The sequence below is a fragment of the Bactrocera tryoni genome, unplaced genomic scaffold (genome assembly GCF_016617805.1).
Source record: "Bactrocera tryoni isolate S06 unplaced genomic scaffold, CSIRO_BtryS06_freeze2 scaffold_7, whole genome shotgun sequence".
Classification (NCBI taxonomy): Eukaryota; Metazoa; Arthropoda; class Insecta; order Diptera; family Tephritidae; genus Bactrocera; species Bactrocera tryoni.
Genome location: NW_024396366.1, coordinates 4,924,557 through 4,945,894, shown reverse-complemented (window position 1 = coordinate 4,945,894; position 21,338 = coordinate 4,924,557). Strand labels below are relative to the sequence as shown.

Below are 21,338 nucleotides of genomic sequence, written 5' to 3'. Positions count from 1 at the left end.
TTTAAGGTACAAATGTTATGTATTTACTTATTAAGTGATAGAAAAGCTTCGCGTAGCTTTTTAATTTCATGGAGTTTTTGTTTTTCTATTTAAATTTTTTCCTTCTCGCATTTTAGCAGGTCATCCAATAACTCCTTCTCATATATCGATTCGTTTTGCAAAAAGTCTAAAACATTTCGAGAGCGTTTTCTTGCCGGAGCGGCAACAATCTTTTCACTGAACGAGGAATCTGCTGACTCTGCATTTTCGTTCGTTAAAGAATTAAATATTGAACACATTGAAGAGTCTAGATTACTTTCCGGCACAGTTATATCGCTCCGAGACCCATACACTTTATCTAGTTCGTCGAAATATTCCCACGCTTGTAGGTCACCATGAGGTTGAGGAATTTCCGTGAAATGTCATCACTCGAGAAGGGAAATGCTTAAGTCGGTGTCCTTAATTTTCTGCAACACCGCCTGCCACAAAACCACACGCTTTTTTCCTTTTCGATTGAAAATCTGGCTCCATATCCAACCTTATTGAGAGTAAAAGGTTTTTTTCGCTCGTGCGTCCACTTTTTATTGCTATAAAAATAAGATTTCAACTTGTAATATTATAAAAAAGTAAATAGTTTAAAAATTTGCTCACCTTCCTTCTTCGGTCGCTATTGTATTGAACAAATGCATCAACAATGTTAGTGATGCGCCGATTGCTTTTTTCTGCGAATTTATCGGGCAGGGTTGCCATTAGGAATACGATACATTATCAAAGTTTGTGCAACTGCGTTTGGGAATGTGCTACATTGTTCGAATACAAAGCAAAATACGTTTAGGAAGTCAGCCTATATTCTACTTTTCACTTATGTTTGTATTTTTTTTTTCTAAAACTTATGGAAAGAAAAATAAGTAAAATTTCTGCACAGTAACAAGTGCTCCTAGAAGAAGTAGCACAGCAGAAAGTACTAATTCAGCAGCTTCTAAGAGCACGTACGAATAACTCTTCGGCAATAATTAAAAAATTTTTAATTAAGAACAAAGAAGAATGGGCTAAATTCACGAAGACATAGAAGTTGTCGGAAAGAAAAACTACGTAAGTAAAATTTTTTCTTTTGATTTTCTTATTTAAAATCCTTTTCAGTGAATTCGAAATTTTTATCTTTTAACCCTTTACTTATTTGCAGATTAAATGTATGTATTACTTAACTTCTGGTCAACAACTGGTGAAAAACCTCAAGAACATAATAAGGGACGAATTGGCCATGCAATATAATATTGAAGAGATGTTGGGCAAAGATTATTGGTAGGAATAGAAGTAGCTTATTAATTAAAACAGCTAGGTATGTAGGTAGGAGTGCAGCCCTGTTGTCTAACGGGCTCAATTAGCACTTGATGTGCCATTTTGATACACTATTCGTAGAACCTCCTGTATCTGCTATCACGTTTCACCTTCTCTCTCAAACCATTTTGTGGTTTCGATGAAACTACTTTATGTCGAACATGCTTTTAGTAGAAAACTATTCAAGGTTTGGTGCTTGATGCATTCCAAGTGTTTTGTGTCAGATCTGTGCTAGGGCTGGGCATTCACAGAGAAAGTGGAAAATTGTTTCCTTGTTCCCTGCTACTCCGCAGCCTCCGACAGATGTTGTTGTAGGGCGTACCCATTTTGGATGCATGTTCCCCAAATGGTCAGTGCCCTGTTGTGGTAGCTGTTACTCTGTAAATACTTTTTTTTTTCTTTACCGATAGTCTCTCTGCAAATATTAGTGATATTCTCACTCGTAGGGTTAAGGAGACTCTCATACGAGGCAAAAATATAAAAATTTTATATACGCCAGCGCATGTAAACATTACAAGTAATGAAAATGCCGATCAATTAGCAAAAGACGCACACTCTCATCCTACTTTTTTATTAAATAACTACACCGAAAAAGATATTAAAAGGTGCCTCGCAAACTTCATCAAAAAACAACGTGTCTCTAATTATGAAAACAAAATTAATGCTCATTATAAAACTATACACCAGTTATCTCAACAGCATGGCAGTAAATCGAATTTTAAAACAAAACACCAGCAACTTGTTTTGATGAGACTTAAACTCGGCCACACAAAATTAACGCACGGATATTTACTTTCAAAAGATTCACCACCACTTTGCATGAACTGCAATGATACCCTGACCATGCAACATCTAATAAACTGCTACAATGACACATCGCAAAATGTTGATTTGCATACCGCTATAGCCACACTGAACTATGAAAATATAAGAAAATATCTACCTGCTATATTATTAAAATTAATTTAAAATTGAAATGTTTATATAAGTAAATTAATATGTACAAAATGGGACGAAGGCCTAAGCAGCCAGTTCCTTTTTTTCTAGTATGTTTGTAAATTGATTTACAAGTCATATTATAATAAATAAATAAGTACTTTTCCTTGTCATATTTATTAAGTCTTTGTTTCTTTTCCTGTCATATGTTGGCCATAATTGTTTAGTTGTAATGCATTTTGTAATGTTTTTCCATCTGTTATCTGCAACTTGTTGAAATTGTCTATTGATCTCTCTTTTGATCGATCCTAGCGGGCTTGGTATTAGCTCAGCCTCGGATTCGTAAAGGAAAGCTCCTGCCTTTATCAACTCGTCTGCTTTTTCGTTACCGAAAATATTCCTGTGACCGGGAACCCAGATCAAGTCTAGTTCGAGCTTGTCTTTTATTGAGCTTAGGTCTTTCTTGCAGTTGTGGACTGTACTGGAATTTGTCATGGGCGAAGACAAGGCCAGGATCGTCGCCTGGATATTCATAAATATAGTTGCTTTATGTATATTCTCGTGGTTTTCCAATAGAACTTCGCAGGCCTTTTCTATGCCCAGTACTTCCGCTTAGAAGATGCTAGCCGAGGTCGGTAGACGTATAGAGAGAAATATGCCGTGCCTACTCCGCAGTCCATTTTGAACCCGTCGGTATAGACTGAGATGGTATCCTCCTCGTCTATTGAACCTCTTCTCCATTCTCGTCTAGATGGTATCCTCACCTGGAAGTGTCTATTGAAATCCAGCTTTGGGAGAATGTAGTCTGATTTATTAATGGTGAGCTTATTTAGGATTGTACTATGTCCGTAGTTCTGCTAATTCCAACCACCCATTCTTCTTATAGCCGCAAATGCTGCTGTTTTATGAATAAAAATGTCCACGGGTAGTTGATGCAGGACCATATTGAGCGCGTCAGTCGGACATGACCTGATTGCACCAGTAACACCTGCACATGCTGCACTTTGTATTCCATTTCATTTTCTAATGTTGTATTGTTTGTTTAGCGCTGGCCACCATTTTAGAGCTCCATATGTAAGTATAGGTCTTATGACAGCCGTATATGTACATCCACATAATTATACTATGTTTGAGGCCCCAATTCTTGCTGACGATTCTCTTGCAAGTATAGTAGGCCATATATGCTTTATTTATTCTTTTTTCTATATTTATTTTCCAGGACAGTTTGGTGTCAATCTCCCCCCCCAAATATTTAGCTGTGGGGGATAGAGTGGGTGTTGACCGCTTAGTGCCGGAAGTTGAAACTGAGGGATTTTTTTTCTGCTTGTGAATAGCATCAATTCGGTTTTATTCGGGTTAACTCCTAGTCCATTGTTCTTAACCCATAGGTTTAACCTTCGTAGTGCTCTGTCCATAATCTCGCTGACTGTTGAAGGAAACATGCCTGATACCAACAACACTATATCGTTTGCATATGCTACTGTTTTCACTCCCCCACCGTTTAGTTGGAGTAGTATTTCGTTCAGCGCTACAACCCATAGAAGCGGGGAGAGGACCCCTCCTTGAGGCGTCCCTTTACTCACATAACTTGTTTGTGTTGCAGCGTCGTTTGATGCTATAATCTTTCTATCTTCAAGCATCGATAGTATCCGTCTGCACACAGTGTCATCTATGCCACCATGTGCCATGGGCCAGAGAATTAATTATAGCATTTACTTCTATATTATTGAAGGCGCCCTCTATGTCTAGAAAAGCAGCCATGGTGTATTGTTTATAGTGTAGTGATTTTTCAATTACACTTATCACCTCGTGAAGGGCAGTTTCGGTTGATCGGCCCTTTATGTACGCATGTTGGGACTTCGATAACTTATCCGCCATTATTGTTGTTACATGTAAGTCTATAAGCCTTTCTGGTACCTTCAGCATAAAGGAGGTGAGGCTTATAGGTCTAAAATTCTTGGCAATAACGTGTGTTCTTCTGCCTGGTTTTGGAAGGAACACAACTTGAATTATTTTCCAACTTCATGGGATATAAGATAGTTGAATGCTAGCTTTGTATATATGTATTTTCAAGCCTTTGAACCATTGGTTCTACCAGTTTTTGCATCAATATGGGCATAATCCCGTCAGGACCTGCCGCTTTAAATGGTGCAAAGCTATTTATGGCATATTTGATTTTGCTTTTGTCTACTATTTGGCTTCGATAATCAGCTGCGTTCAACGGTTCTGGTTGAACCCTCGTTGAAGATGTTTGCTGACTCCCGGGGAAGTGCGTTGTAATTGGACCTCCAGAGACTCTTTTGCCGAGGAGGTCCAATCACTTCTCTCCGCCCTAATGTAGGCAGTATTAATATGATCTTTGAATAGCATTTTGCTCAGCCTAGCGGTTTCTCTGCAACTTTCTATTGATGTGCAGAATGATCTCCATGAGTCGTTTTTAGCTTTCCTGACTGCTTTTTTGTATCTTTTCATAATATCTTTATATGGCTGCCAGATTTTGGTTCTAAAATTCTCATTGAAAGCTTTCCTTAGTTGTGTTCTCAAATTCTTGAGTTCACTGTTCCACCAAGGAAGAGACTTTCTTTTTCAAAACTGTTAGCGGAGTGGATTTATTGAAAGTAGTAGTTAAGATTTTTTCCAACTTCTCTACTTCTGCATCTAGTTCCTGAGGATTTCTACTACCCTTATTGCCTCCCTTTTCAAGGCATTTTGTTGCTATACTATAAATTTTTCCCACGCTGTTCTTCTAGGGTTCCGATATGTGAGAGGAGCACTGTATTTCTCGCGGATGTTGAAGAGTATCCAGGAGTGATCCGACATGGAAGGCTCACCGGATACCCTCCAGTTATCCACAAGGAGACTGTCTGTGTCTGTTGATAGCGTGAGGTTAAGCACTTCCTCCCACCCCGGAAATCTATCAGAGCTTGCGAAAATAAAGGTTGGCTTATCGCCCTTATTGCATATACTTAGATTACTATTCAGAATATACTGCAAGAGTGACTCTACTCTGGTGTTTATACTGGAGCTTCCCCTGCGGTGTGTGTGTGGCTTTCGTTTGCATCACACCCACACATCTTCCTTCCTGTTGTCTTTTACTAGTCTGGTGAGCGGTGCCGGTGGTATGTCCTCGTCATGGGCCAAATAGGCCGAGACCAGGAAGAAGTGATTTTCACTCTGTTCCACCTTTAACACTGTGATATCTGATGTGCTGTAATTAGGACAAAGAAATGCATTTATACTTCTATTGATAAGAATGCATGCCCTAGGTTTACCTTTGTCTCGTGTGTAAAAAAGATTATTGTTGCTACTGTTTAGCCCTTTAATGGTGTCTTCATTAACCCAGGACTCCTGTATTATGCTGATGATGGCCATGAAGACCCTATCGTTTATGAGGGTTGTCAGATTCGCTGAAGCACTCTTCGAGTGGTGCAGGTTGATCTGTATAACTTAAGATATTGGGCATCTCGGGTTTCTTTGATGCCCACTTCTTCTGTGTCGTCTTCGTCAGCCGTTTTGTCGCCATGGAAGATTTTTAGCCTGGCCTTGCGAATTCCGAATTTTGTAGTCAGTCTTCTTAAGAGCCTCAGGGACCCATCGCAAATGGCCACAAGAATTGGTCTACTTGCTTTATTCGGTTTTTCCTCCTTGATCAGCTGCCACTCATCTATACCAGGTATCGCTTTGTTTTGCAGCTTGATGCTCATCAGGAGTTTTTCGCCCGGCTCCTCTAGAGGGGGTAGCCAAATGCGAGCACTAGGTTTCTTCGGTATGTCCCTGGCGGGTATAAGCCTCAATTGGAGTCCTTCAAAGGCGTTGCTGATTTTGGCAACACTACCCTTCAGTAAATCTAGCGAGGCCTGGTCCGCGCACTTGATGACCCTGTACTCAACAAACTGACGTCGATCTCCACCCATCTTTCCTGAATTGTGCTCGGGGGGGAGGAATTTCCGTCTATTATGGCCACTTGTAGGCTATCCCTGGCTACATCGCCTGGCCTTGCCGTTGCTGTACTGCTTTGTTCACCTTCACTTCGCCTTCGCCCTTGGCTTTGGGTGGTGCTGGTGCGGGTATCCTCATACTTTCACATTAAGAGATGGACGTAAAACCTAGAGTTTATTCATCCATATCGCTATTGTGGGAATTATGAGGTGTCCCTCTTAGTTCGCAAGAGTAGAGTGCGTTTCCTTTGGGATGCACAGTTTACTCTTACTTACGCCCCTTCGCCACGACATCAAAGGAGATTAAAACAGTTAATAAAAAAAGAAATATTTTTTTAGAGTTCATCCTGCCGGGATAGACGCTGGATCGCCAGAGAACCAACTGCGCCAAGCCAAGAAAGACTCCGACGCCGAGTACTGTCATTCACCCCGGTGGATGAACGTCTAGCCACAACCCGCATTAAAGCGAGGTTCTTCAACATATCGCAGATTTGCGATGTGACTAAAGATGCCTTCTATGAGCGCTTCGAACGCACCTATGAGAACTGCCCCCGTCACGATGTCAAAATCGTGCTTGGCGACTTTAACGCCAGGGTGGGCAAGGAAGGTATCTTTGGCACAAAAGTCGGTAAATTCAGCCTCCAGGAGGAAACATTCCCAAATGGGTTGAGTCTGATCGACTTCGCCGGGGCCCGAAATATGGTTATCTGCAGTACTAGATTCCAGCATAGAAAAATTCATCAAGCTACCTGGCTGTCTCTTGATCAAAATACCACCAACCAGATCGCTCATTTTGTGGCAGACGGAAGAAACGTCTCTAGTGTTCTAGACGTGCGTACGCTCCGAGGTCCTAACATCGACTCGGACCACTATCTTGTTGCAGCCAAGATTCGTACCCGCCTCTGTGCAGCAAAAAACGCACGTCAACAAACACAAGGAAGGTTTGACGTCGAGAAGCTGCAATCACAACAGACAGCCGAACAATTTTCTACTCGGCTTGCACTCCTGCTCTCTGAGAGTACTCGTCAACAATTCGTTATAAGGAAACTGTGGGACGGCATTTCAAACTCCTTACGTACAGCTGCAACCGAAATTATTGGTTTTCGGAGGATTCAAAAGAACAGCTGGTACGAGGAGGAGTACCCTGTCGCAGCGGAGAGAAAACGGACTGCCTACCTTTCAACGTTACGACCGACCACAACACATGCGGGATGGGATAGATACCAAGAGTTGAAAAGGGATGCGCAACGCATTTACAGACAGAAAAAGAGATAGGCCGAAATGCGTGAGTATGATGAGCTTGAAAAGCTGGCCGACAGGGGTAATGCTCGAAAATTCTACGAAAAATTGCGGCGGCTAAGAGAAGGTTTCAAGACCGGAGCATACTCTTATAGAACCCTCAAAGGTGATTTAGTGACCGATGTCGAGAGCATACTTAGATTATGGAGGGAACACTTCTCCAGCCTGCTGAATGGCGGTGAAGGTACAACACCAGGAGAAGGCGAACCCGATTTCCCAATCGATGACGATGGAGCAGACGTTTCATTGCCCGACCATGAAGAAGTTCGAATAGCAATTACCAGCCTGAAGAACAAGAAAGCAGTGGGGCCGATGGTTTGCCGGTTAAGCTATTCAAACACGGCGGTGAAGAACTGATAAGGAGCATGAATCAGCTTCTTTGTAAAATATGGCCGGACGAAATCATGCCCAACGATTGGAACTTAAGTGTGCTCTGCCCAATCCACAAAAGGCGAGACCCCACGATCTGCGCCAACTACTGTGATTGGCATAGTTGAGTGAATTAAAAGACAGCGGCTACGCTGGCTAGGTCATGTTGTCCGAATGGACGAAAACACTCCAGCTCTGAAAGTATTCGCCGCAGTACCCGCTGGGTGAAGCAGAGGAAGAGGAAGACCTCCACTCCGTTGGAAGGGCCAGGTGGAGAAGGACCTGGCTTCGCTTCGAATATCCAATTAGCGCCACGTAGCGAAAAGAAGAAACGACTGGCGCGCTGTTGTTAACTCGGCTATAATCGCCTAAGCGGTGTCTACGCCATTAAAGAGGAAGATTTATATACATGGCAATATTTGCACTCAATATTCAAATAAGACAAAAATGTTTAATTATATCCTATGTTTGATATATATATGTATACTATACATTTGCTATGTGTATAATATGTACATAAATCATACTTTTTGCTTAAATGAGTTAAGCATCCCTCCACTTTATCTGAGAAAAACTGGCACACTCAATTCGTCACATACACTGAGCACATCAAGATTCATCTTACATTATATTCGTTTTATCGACACCGCGCGCTGCATTTAAGATTTGAAAAAACTCGATCGCCAACGCCCTCAAGCCGGAATTCATCGACATTGATTCTTATTAAAAATATAAAATATTAATATTAAAATATAAGAGGTTCAAAATTTTATTAAAGTTTGATTTACTGAAAGAGTTAAGATACCAACAAAATTTATTTTAGGTCAATAAAACTGTTATTCCATATAAATTTTGAAGGCTTTTATTCGTGGTCCTTCGAGCCATTCCGAATGGCACTATTGGTTTCGTCCAAGAAGAAAAGTACTAAATTCTAAAAAGACAAGACAAACCACGGAATAAAATAAAAACGAAAACCAGTGCAGTGTGGTGAAGTGTAGTGGCGAACAAAAAAAATATATATACAATATACATATATACATACATGAAACAAAAAGTCGTGGTACAAACAAATACACATACATATATTACATTAATAACAGAGAAAAATGTATAAAAATATTGCAGTGACACACAAACCAAATTCATAAAAATATAAAAACAAATTGACAAGTTCACGTATTATGGTTAAGTCCTAATTATACAAAAAAATTATTAACATTATTAAAAGTGCATGTGAGCCGAAACAAAAATGTATATAAAACAGTGTAAACAAAGTAAAAACAACACACAAACCGGACTCGAAACCGACAAACAAACAAACAAGGAAGATCTAAGTTCGGGTGTCACCGAACATTTTATACACTCGCATGATAAAGTGATAATCGAGATTTCATTATCTGTCATTAACATATTTCTTTATTTTGCTGTAAAATTAATTAGATTAGATCAATTTGTGTACTCTGAGTATTGAATTGTATTTTCATTTCCTAGTGTATATATTATACAGAGAAGGCATCAGATGGAATTCAAAATAGCGTTATATTGGAAGAAGGCGTGGTTGTGAACCGATTTCACCCATATTTCGTACATGTCATCAGGGTGTTAAGAAAATATTATGTACCGAATTTCATTGAAATCGGTCAAGTAGTTCCTGAGATATGGTTTTTGGTCCATAAGTGGGCGACGCGACGCCCATTTTCAATTTTTAAAAAAAGCCTGGGTGCAGCTTCTTTCTGCTATTTCTTCCGTAAAATTTAGTGTTTCTGACGTTTTTTGTTAGTCGGTTAACGCACGTTTATTGATTTTCAACATAACCTTTGTATGGGAGGTGGGCGTGGTTATTATCTGATTTCTTCCATTTTTGAACTCTATATGGAAATGCCTGAAGGAAACGACTCTATAGAGTTTGGTTGACATAGCTATAGTAGTTTCCGAGATATGTACAAAAAAACTTTGTAGGGGGCTGGGCCACGTCCACTTTTCCAAAAAAATTACATTCAAATATGCCCCTACCTAATGCGATCCTTTGTGCCAAATTTCACTTTAATATCTTTATTTATGGCTTAGTTATGACACTTTATAGGTTTTCGGTTTTCGCCATTTTGTGGGCGTGGCAGTAGGCCGATTTTGCCCATCTTCGAACTTAACCTTCTTATGGAGTCAAGAAATACGTGTACCAAGTTTCATCATGATATCTCAATTTTTACTCAAGTTACAGCTTGCACGGACAGACGGACAGACGGACGGACGGACAGACAGACATCCGGATTTCAACTCTACTCGTCACCCTGATCACTTTGGTATATATAACCCTATATCTGACTCTTTTAGTTTTAGGACTTACAAACAACCGTTATGTGAACACAACTATAATACTCTCGTTAGCAACATTGTTGCGAGAGTATAAAAATACATGCTAGCAATAAAAAAACGGGAGCGAATTTAAGACACAGAACCACATACAACAACACTCTCAAGAGCTGGAGGAAGAGAAGAAGAATTGGCGATAAAAGGGACATGTACACACATTTTACGTTGTACCCTACAAAACCCAAAGTGAGCGTATTCAGTTCATATACATTAGCCTGTTCGTTAAAAATTTTTATTCGAAATTTTTATCACGAAAGCTGAAAATAGATGAGACTTGATAAGAAAATGAATCTACGAAAATTTCACGCCTCTCGGACCACGCCTTATGGTGCCGATAGAAAATTGTATTGTTAATTGCACGTCACTCATACCCCAATGGTACATTCGCTGAATTATGTATGATACATTACACAAAATTATAATTATTTACAACTTTTAAAAGTTTGTTTTGAACAATTCGGATACATTTTCCTATGTTCTTGTATGCATTGCAAAATATAACCCCAATCACTTTCATTTTGGTTAGCAATCCATGGTAATCTTGCATTAGTTTTACGGCTCTTTCTGCAGTGTCGTTAACTACTTTTAAAAGTTTATTATTTTTTTGCCATCCATATATGAAGCCTGTGTCTGCCATATTTCTGGGTTGAAATCCAAGAAGCTGGTATCTATCTGCAGCCTTGAAAACAATTTGAGACTGTTGGAAGATATGAAATGCTCCATGGTCTCGTCTGTAAGACAATAATTTAAGAATAAAATAAAAATTTAAGAGTATTATTCTCATATTATACCTAACAATTGTCCCACGTCTTCTGAACTTAGAATAAGTTTTTTGCATCCATCGCATCTACCGGGTGTTTTAAGAGCACTGACCATTTTGACTTTTGTCTCTACTGATAGTCTGTCATCAAAAAAGGCTAAAGCGGCTGCTTCCTCTGTCAAATACCATAAATGGTTAGACAATTTTCGCAGTGCAGCATCGCTGGTTGTAAAATCAATACTTTCATAATATTTTAAACTGTTTATTATATTTAAATCGTCAACGGGAGCAGCAGTAGCGTCGGAGCATTTGAACCAAATCTTAATATAAAATCGCACTATGAAAATGCAGACATCAGCTAGTGCTGCTTTTTAAACTCTTCCTGCATAGGATATTGAGCTCGGAACAGGAATATTTTTAAACAGTAAATAGCGCGTGCCATCCGGATTCGTATATCACTTTTTATATCCAAGAAGATTAATGTCAATTCTAAAAGCTCTCGATAGTCTTCTCTAACTAGACCTTTTTTTTAATTGTTGTGCAGCAAAATCTGCAATGTCATCGATTACATCGTTAATGCTTTCACGGCAATGTTCATCCTCCATACCACTTTGATATTTTTTTCTGTCAAGCTTTGACCAAGATTTCTTAAATTCTTTAAATAACGGAATATCGGGGCTTGATGTGAAGTGTGGAAGTTTAGCTTCAAACACTCCTCTCAGTACTATCTCAAATATATGGTGTCGACAAGGGAGATAAAGCAGCTCTCTATGAAGCATTTGCTCTAAGAGCACGCGGGCACCACTCAATTGGCCAGTGTTTGAAGCTGTAGTATCACAGCATAATGCCTGCACTTTCTCCGATACATTCCACTCCTCCAACGCATTATACATATACTGCTATTGCTTGTTCTTTGCCCGTTGAATTTGGCAGTTTTGAAACGGCAAGAAGTTGGTCATGGTCCATTCCTGAAACAACTATTGGCAACCGCTCAGCACTCTTATCATGGACATCTTGATTATAAAATGTATGTTATTTTTTAGATACCTGCCTCTAATCTTTGTAAATAAAATCAAATTTGTACTTACTTAATGATGGCAGCATCTTACCATCCCAATGCACAAGAAGGAATGGCGGAAGTGATGATTTAAACTTCTCTTTAATCAGCTCAGCTTGCACAGAGCGCATGTGTTTTTTTGATGATAAATTGACGTTTGAGTTATAACCAAGTCGTCAACATTGTAGCCAAGAGCTTCTGCAGCCGCTTGTAATATATAAACTGCATCCCGTACACTTACTTGGCATCGATCTAGGACAGAAACTAATTTTGTTGTTATAAAATGTTTTTGGCCTCTCTTGACTACTCTCGATTTCTTCAGTGACGGTATAGCTTCGGCTTGATCACTATCTACTTCGTTTGAATCATCAGAAATACTGCTAAATGATATTTCTCCCGGTTGAATTTTTTGTTCAGCAATATTTCGCTCCCGACGTTCTTCTTCATCATGCCTTCTTTTTTGCCTTTTTTTCTCTGCTTGACATAAATTTAAATCGACTGATCCAAGGTAACCAACACGACCCTGCTGTCTTTGTCCGAGAAGAAAAAGCCTATCTTCTTCAACCTTTACGAGTTTCATAACATCTGCATGTGCAACATCAAATAAATTGTCCAAATTTTTAACAAAAGCTTTTTCTTTTTCACGGTAAGAATCACCGGACTTTTTATTATTTTTTCTGCAGAAAACGCCACTCGTCATACAATTTTTAGTGCAATGGTGCTTTTCTTTAGTGGGCAAACGAGCCTTTCCCAAAATATTAGTACTTCTCGAATTACAAGATTTGCACTTTCACACACAGATAACTTTACTACACGAATATTAAAAAAGTACCTGTAGCACTTGCTTATTTGATGGTAGTTTCGAGCCCAGAATACTCAAGTTGATCGAACCAACCAAAAATCTTTTATTTTTATTTCTTAAATCCATTTCACTTCAAATCACTCTTTCTTGCTTGTAAATAGAAACAGAATGAGCTCACCGTAAAATGGGAAACGGCAAAAAGCATTGACGGCGAGACGGTGTAACGGTACTATCTTGCTCATCAAAGAATCGTAGTGCAAACAATACCAAAACAATAACGTAAGTGTTAGCAAAAGGCGTCTAGACGAAACGGTAAGTTGTCATCAATTGAGAAATATAGTTTTTGGAAATTGATTTTAACAAAAAAAATGTTTTCTTAATTCAATGCATTGATAATTTGATATAGTAAGAGACGAAATAAACTCGAATGAAGCAATATAAAATAATAATTTGTGAAATGTAAATAATTTTTTGTAATGTATCATACATAATTCAACGAAGATACCATTGGGGTAGGACTGACGTGCAATAAATAATACAATTTTCTATCGGCACTATAAGGCGTGGTCCGAGAAGCGTGAAATTTTCGTAGATTCATTTTCTTATCAAGTCTCAACTATTTTCAGCTTTCGTGACAAAAATTTCGAATAAAATAACTTTTCCATACAAAGTAAGAACAGCCTAATATACATATACTTACACCCCTATTCTGTGCACTTGACAAATTAACAAAATATTGACAATTAGCTCAAATATTTATCAAGCGATCTTGATAAAAATAAAAGCTTCAATTCGCAAAGATTTTCCCCACACGTGTAGTGAACAAAATAATGTAAATATAAACAGATGATTTCTATTCAAATTATATTTATAGCAATATGTGTGCAGTCAATTGCTGCTTTAAAATTTTTTAAAAATTCTGGAATATATTGCAAATAAATTAGCTTAAATTAGTCTATTATTAATACTTGCCCCTCCTCCCTTCACCTTTACAATAAGTTTTGCTACAGACCGAAAGGGACGACTGACTCAAGTCAAGTTGACGTTGTTACCTACAGAAAGAAGTTCAAAGCTGCTAGAACCCTTACAGTTAAAGGTAGTGACATTTTTGTATTGTGTGGGGCTAGTTCATCTATTAGGCGACGGCAAATTTCACGAGTTAATCGAAAATTTGCACAAAGGTATACTCGCTATTGCTATCGTCGAGTAAACATTTTAAATGCCGCGCGAATTTTATATTACGGTCGCGTTCAGATATTTTTAAAAAGCTTGTACCGAATTAACCCTAAAGAATTAAACCAGGTGGTTTGGATATTATTTATTTATTTATTTTATTTATAATAATTCATATAACAAAAAGAGTTTTATTATATAAATACATAAACGCAGCACTGGCTACGAGGCCTTCAGCTGTCTTGTAATTATAACTAGGTGAAAAATTCTAATTGCTAAGGGTTAGTAAAGATGTAATTTGCTTAAATATATTTTAACAAATCGTTGGTTTTAAAAATCTATATACAGTCATCACGTTTTTTTCTGAAGGTTCACTTAGTAGTTTTATGAGATCAATGTTGCCAGAGTTGTGGGCTGTTGGGTGAAGCATCGGACAGAGTGTGAGTAAGTGTTTGATAGTAGCGGTGTCCTCGCAAAGGGGGCAAATGGATGGGCTTTTACCCGATAGTAAGTGGGCGTGTGTTATGATAGTGTGTCCAATCCTTAATCGAGTATATGTCTTCATTGCGCTAGTTGGAACTGCTGACGAGTAGATTATACGATTTCTGGCTGGGTTTATGACCGCGTAGTGATGTTTAAATATTTTCCATTCGCTTGCGTTTTTGATGCCTTTTGTGCTTAATAAGGTTAAGAATGTCTTGCTTGGATGAGACGCAGTATGTTAAGGCAGGAGTCCTGGCTACATTTTTCGCAGCGAGGTCTGCAAAGTGGTTGCCTGTAATACCCGCATGGCCAGGGATCCACATTACTTGGATTTTCTGAGGGGTACCAATGACCGCGTCTCTGATAACTTCTATTATGGGATTGCGATTGGAAGGAGACGTTATTGCAGACATACACGATTTGCTGTCTGTACAGATGAGGAACTTTCCTTTAGTCTTTTTGCGTAATTAACTGCATGAAGGATAGCAGATCCTTCAGCAGTAAATACAGAGGCCGTTGAGGGAAGAAGCCAATTGCAAATAATTTCTCCTGTGGCAGTGACAACTGCTAACGAAGTGGAATCGGTGGACTTGGAGCCATCCGTAAACAATAACTTCAGCCATTATTTGTGTAATTAGATTCCAGTTCAGCAAAGGTTTGTTGAAAGACTTCGTTTGGTGTGTTTTGCTTGGACAAAAACATAAGCTTATTCTGTAGTATTTTATCATTGATCAGACAGGGAGGATGTCGAGTGGTGAATTTGCGTGTTGCGTTACGTGAAATATTATTTTCTGCAGCGAAACTTAAGCATCTCGAAATAGCCGATTGTATTCTTGGAATTTTTCTTTTTTTCGTGGCATGCGTGATAGTTGTATTTAGTAATGGGTTGGTGTTCTCAGCCGTTTTCGCAAGAATTTGAAGCGAAGAATCTATAATTTTATTTTGAATAGTTGGTAAACCAGATTCAGCCATTAACGTTTTTATTGGCGAGGTAGGAAGGCCCGGAGACTTCGCCGTATTGCGCAATGGTAAGGTGCATTTAAAAGGTTGATACTTTTGGAGCAATTGCAATAGATGGGGAGCCCATAATCTATTTTTGAAGTTAGCAAAGCTCTGACAACATTGACTAGTGTGTTCGGATGAATAAATGAATGCTTAGACGAGAGATATTTAACAATATTTAATCGTAACATTAACGAGTTTCTGACATATTTACAGTGAGCATTAAAATTATAATTAGAGTCAAAAATTAATCCTAGTATTTTTAGCTGTGTTTTACATTCGATGTTAGTTTGGTTGTGGGTTAGTGAAATACCGTTGCATTTTGCTTCCTACATACATGAAGGATACGTGTTTTGTCTAAGGAAAGTGAAGCACCAGACTCCAGTGACCAAGTCTCAATTCTGGCGAGTATATTAGTAAATAAGGATTGAGCTAAATTTACGTCAGAGACTTTTGTGTAGATTAAGACATCGTCAGCATAGATCTGGTGCTCAACTCCTTTGTAATTTTTATCATCCTACTAATATCATCGAAAGCAATGATAAAAGGAGGGCTGAAAGAGGTGAGCCTTGCGGCGTACCATTAGAAAGCGGAGTGTTGAAGAAAGAAAACCATTTACGTTGACTTTGAGTTTTCTGTTTGTGAGAAAGTTAGTAATAAAACGTATCATATTCTGGCCTATTTTCCATTTTCTTAGTTGTCGAATAATAATATGGGCTCCAATTTTGTCGAAAGCTCTGTGAAAGTCCAGAGATAGTACGGACACATGGTTTTGCTGGACAAAGCGTTAGTAATGAAGTAGTCTAGTTGGATTAAAGCATCTAACGTGCCTTGACCTTTTTGTAGGCGACTTGATTCGGTGATATGAACTTGTTTCGCTGAGCATACCACATCAAGCGGTTAGCTACGATTTTTCCAAAATTTTGCCCATACATGGAAGGAGGAAATCGGCCCATAGTTAGCAAGTTCATCGGAGGATTTGTGTGGTTTAAGTATTGGTATGACACAGGACGTTTTCCAAAATTGGGCGTAGACACCGGTATTGAAAATTTTGTTATAAAGCTTTACCAATCGGAGCTTGAGGCTTTTTGGCATATGTCTGATAATTGGGTAAGAAATTTTATCTTGCCCCGGGGACTTACCCTTAACGGTAGATGCAACGAACTCGAATTCAGACAGTGAAATGCTGGTTTCTATTTGTTTAGCAGAAAAAGAAAGAGGGGAGACAGAGTAGGAAGTGTCGGACAGTGTGGTGGTTTTAAAGGTTTGAAACTGTGTGCTGAATGAAATATCTGAGCTTGTTTCAGAATAGTGGTTTGCAAATAACTCGGAAATATCGGATGGATTGGTTACCAAACCTGTTGGCCCTTTACGCATTGAATGGTTAGATTTCTAGGCACTCCAGAAAGTTTTTTTAAAGCGTTCCATATTAACTTAGGACTAGACGAAGGATTTATTTTGCTTGTGAAATCCTGAAAACATTTACGCTTGGCCTGTTTCGCGGAACGACGGAAAAGAGCATTGGCTTTCCTGAAAGATATTAAGTTGACTAGTGAACGAGCGCGTTTGTATTCATACCAAGCTGTCTGTTTTTTTGCCCGCAATTCAGCGATTTCTTTATTCCACCAAGGAACACTCTTTGAACTTGCTGTTGGCTTTGTATGAGGAATGCTAACATTCGCTGCTGAACGGATAATTTTTGTTAACCTCGCACTTTCTTGGTTAGGGTTGTCAGATATTGGGGTATTATTGCCATTTATCTCGCAATGTGTCTGAAACTTCTCCCAATCAGCGTAATCAGTTTTGAATACCTTATTTATTTTGTGGTATTTAGTTGTTGAACCTAGGTGCAATTTTAGTACAATGGGGAAGTGATCGCTTCCATGCAGGTGATCGAGTATACTCCATTCGCACTCTGTTGCAAGTGTGTCGGTGCACATTGTAAGATCTACATGGGAAAAAGTGGAGTGAGTGGAAAAGTGTGTCGCGGATCCGTTATTCAAGCATATTAAGTTAGAGGAAAGTAAAGCGTCTTCAATGCATTTACCCCTCTTGTTGGCTATTGGAGAGCCCCATAGTGGACTCCATGCATTAAAATCACCAGCGAAAATTAAAGGAGTAGAAGCTTGGTTGATTAATTGCAGGATGTCTGTACTGGTAAAATGTTCATCTGGTGCAATATAGGTGCAGATAATGGTGATTTTTTTAACTAAGATAATTTCGATCGACATAGCCAGCAAGTTGGATTGAATGACATTAATTTTGTGTGGAATATCTCTTCTTATGAGAATCGCAATACCTCTTTTACCTGTGCTAATATGTGGAAGATTGTGAAACATGCCAATGTACCGCTTAGGAGTAAAAGCAGACAAGTTGAAAGAGATGTGAGTTTCATTTAAGAGTATAATAGCTTGGGAATGATCTTGTATTAATAATTGAAGCTCATTGTAATTATTAGTGTAGCCGTTTATATTCCATTGCAATAATGGAATCATAAGATCTATGTAGGAAAAAAAGAAAAAGGGAAACAGAAGAGAGCTAGAATATCAACTCGTATGAGCAGTCAGTTGAAGCTGAATGTCACCAATTGAGTACTAGTTCAAAAGAGAGTAAAGGCTAATTAAAAGTTAAAGTTAAAGAGTTTGTTGATGAGTTGGGAGCAGAGGTGACCTCTGCGTTTTGTTTTGATGTACTAGGCAAGTCGTTGTCGGCAATTCTATGATTATTTTTAGATTTTGTGAAATTGTTGATGGCTGAAATTTTTGTTGGTGTGTTGGATACAGAGGATACCTCTCTTGTAGGTTGAAGCACATGTGAAAAGCTGGCAGTGAGGGAAGGGAGGGAAGTATTTTCTCTATACTTTTTAAGGGCTTCGTGCATACTGCACTTTTCTAGTGTCTTTATTTTTAAAATTTCTTTGGTTTGCATATACTTTGGACACTTATAGTCCGAAGAGCGATGCTCGCCAGAACAATTCGCACACATGACTCGGATGCAGTCATTATCGTGTGGAGAAGGGAAGTTGCAAGTTTCACATGTTGGGGAACCCTTACAATGTTTTTGCGTATGACCCAATTTTTGGCATGACCTGCAGCGCATTGGATTAGGCACGTATGGTCGCACAGAGGTCATCCTCCATGCGATGTTTATTTTGTTTGGAAGGGAATAAGTGTTGAATGATATTAGCATAACACCAGTAGGCTTTATAACACCTTCAACTTTGCGAGTGAACTTATAAACCGCGGAGACTTCGTAAGAACTGAGTCCTTCTATTATTTCGCTTTCAGGCACATCGTTTAAAAACGGTGCATAAATGGTGCCTTTGTTACAATTAAGATGTTGATGATAGCTAGCGCTAACAGCGCCAATGTTGAAAAGACATTTCGTTTTTATAAACTTTTCTGCTACTTGCTTATTTTTCACTAGCAGTAATAGGCTGCCGTCGCGTAATTCACTAATTTTGTTTATATCTTTGCTCACGGTAAGTAAGGCATTGTAAACACGAAAACAAGAAACCTTCGAAAGCGGTGTAGAATTCTCGTCGGATTTAATCACAATATACTTTGGATCTTCACTTTTTATTGGCGGTAAGTCAGGAAAAGCATCTTGCAGTTTTGATACGATTTTTTACGTTTTGGTTGGGGACCTTGGGCCAGCGCAGCAAACCTGTTGTCCCCGAACTGGAAGCCCGCCGGGGGCATAGTGGAAAAGTTATAACACACTGATATAAGTACTGGATTTTGTTTCTCACTTAAAATAAGTATTAATCGCGTTACTTAAATAAGCAGACCGTAGTGCAAAAAAAAAAAAAGAACACCAAAAGAGAGCTGTATGAATAGCTATAAACTCAGAGAAAGACGCTAACTCAACTGCTCAGTACGAGGTTTAGTCGGTGACTGGTTTGGATATTAGAATCAGACTAAACTTTCACTTTATTAATTATAATCATTGGAGTTACTATTGCAATGAATTATTGCTTACAAATCATAAATACTTATTATACTTATTACATATGTTTTGCATGAAAGTAAGTGTTTGCTTATACATCATTTTTACTTAAATGCTGATTAAGGTAATAACCTCATAACTGAATAGTTTATACAGATTCTCGGAAATATTGTTAACAAAATGATTTTGTTTTGTACTCGTATCATTGAAGTTGATTTTTACAATACGAGTAGCAAAGGAAATGGTATCATATTACAATTTTACTGATTTCCGGTTGATATATTTATTTCATTAGGGAATTCAGCAAATTTATCAGTATTACTGTTTGTTGTTGGGTTATTTATATATGTAACTAATTAATAATTTTTATAAATTATTGTGCTATAGTATTATGGAATCTTTCTACATCTGCATTACCTGCATGACTATTGGGTTTTGTTAAGTGGACTTCAACATTTTCATTATCTAGGAATTATTTTATTCTTACTGCTTTAATTTTTCTGGGTTCCCTATCTTAGTGAAGTGATCTTCTAGCTGTTCGATAATGGTTATGTCGTTTCTATCATTTAACGAGTATGCTGCACCGAACTTAGAAAATGTATCTACTATTGTCAAAAAATGATGCCTGTTCATTACATACTTATCTATATGTACAATATCATTAATTTTTGAGGGCTTCTCCGAAAGTTTCAATTTTGGTTTAATAGGACTTACTTTACTTCCTGACATATTTCACATTGAATAATTACAATTTGAATTAATTGCAATAACTTTGGATAATATGTTTTATTCTTTATTTGGTTACTAGCCGACCCGGTGTCTGCTTCGCACGGCAAAACAAAATAAGAAAAGAAACACACTTGTTTTTAATAAAGTTGGTTTTGTTCCCTATTATTCAACTTTTAATTCTAGTTTCTTACAATCTTAGACTATGTATCACTTAAACTATCTTAGAGCTCTTTCGTAGACAACATTTTTGGTTTTGCCATGAGTTGTTGTGTAGATAAAGAAAACTGAAGGCTTGCCAACACGTGAGCACGAAACATATAACTGGCCGTGTGAAAAGCAAGGATATTCTAAATTAATTCCACACAATTCCAACGATTGCCCTTGCGCTTTACTTATTGTAATAGCAAATGCAAGACGTATTGGAAACTGTAGTCTTTTGAATTCAAAAGGTAAATCTGATGGAATCATTGGAATTCTTGGAATCAATACACCTTCACCTTTAAACTTTCCCTTTAAAATTGTTTCTTCGATCAAATTGTTCATGACCTTTTTAACCGCTAATCTTGTCCCATTGCATAATCGTGGTTGATTTATATTTCGAAGCATAATAATGGGAGCACCCACTTTCAATTGTAAACGATGAGGTGGAAATCCGGGTAAATCCAATGAAATCAAAAATTCTGTCGGATAATTAACAGCGTCGTCTTGATCCGTAACCGTGTCAACTGATTGATATGATACAACCTCGCCAGGAACATGGGTTAAAATGTCTGCATTCATGACCAACGTCTTTATTTTTAGCGGCCAGTATAGCTCTTTCAGCTAACTAATTATGATTGCGATAATTTTCTGCAATATTTGGAAAAACACTTGACACCAATTCTTCTTTTATCGGTGCAATATTACAAAAGTTATCTGGTAAAGTGATTAAGCCAGTTTCACGACCAACAGCAAGTTGACCATTGCCTATTGCCAACAGTTGCCTAGAAAATGTGTCGGCCGATGGATCGTTTTGAATTTGTACTCGCACATTTGTAGTTAAATTGAGTATTTGTACATGTCTCCATAAACAAGATGACTTTAAACATGCTTTTAATTCATCTGCTGGTGTTGAACGGGGAATCGCAGGCAATGTCTGACGAAAATCACCAGCCA

At 38.3% G+C, this 21,338-nt stretch overlaps 1 pseudogene; it reads right to left on the bottom strand.

Moving 5' to 3' along the window:
* Positions 1-10,651: 10,651 nt before the first annotated feature.
* On the bottom strand, positions 10,652-11,105 carry LOC120781436 (annotated as a pseudogene).
* Between the last annotated feature and the right edge of the window lie 10,233 nt (positions 11,106-21,338).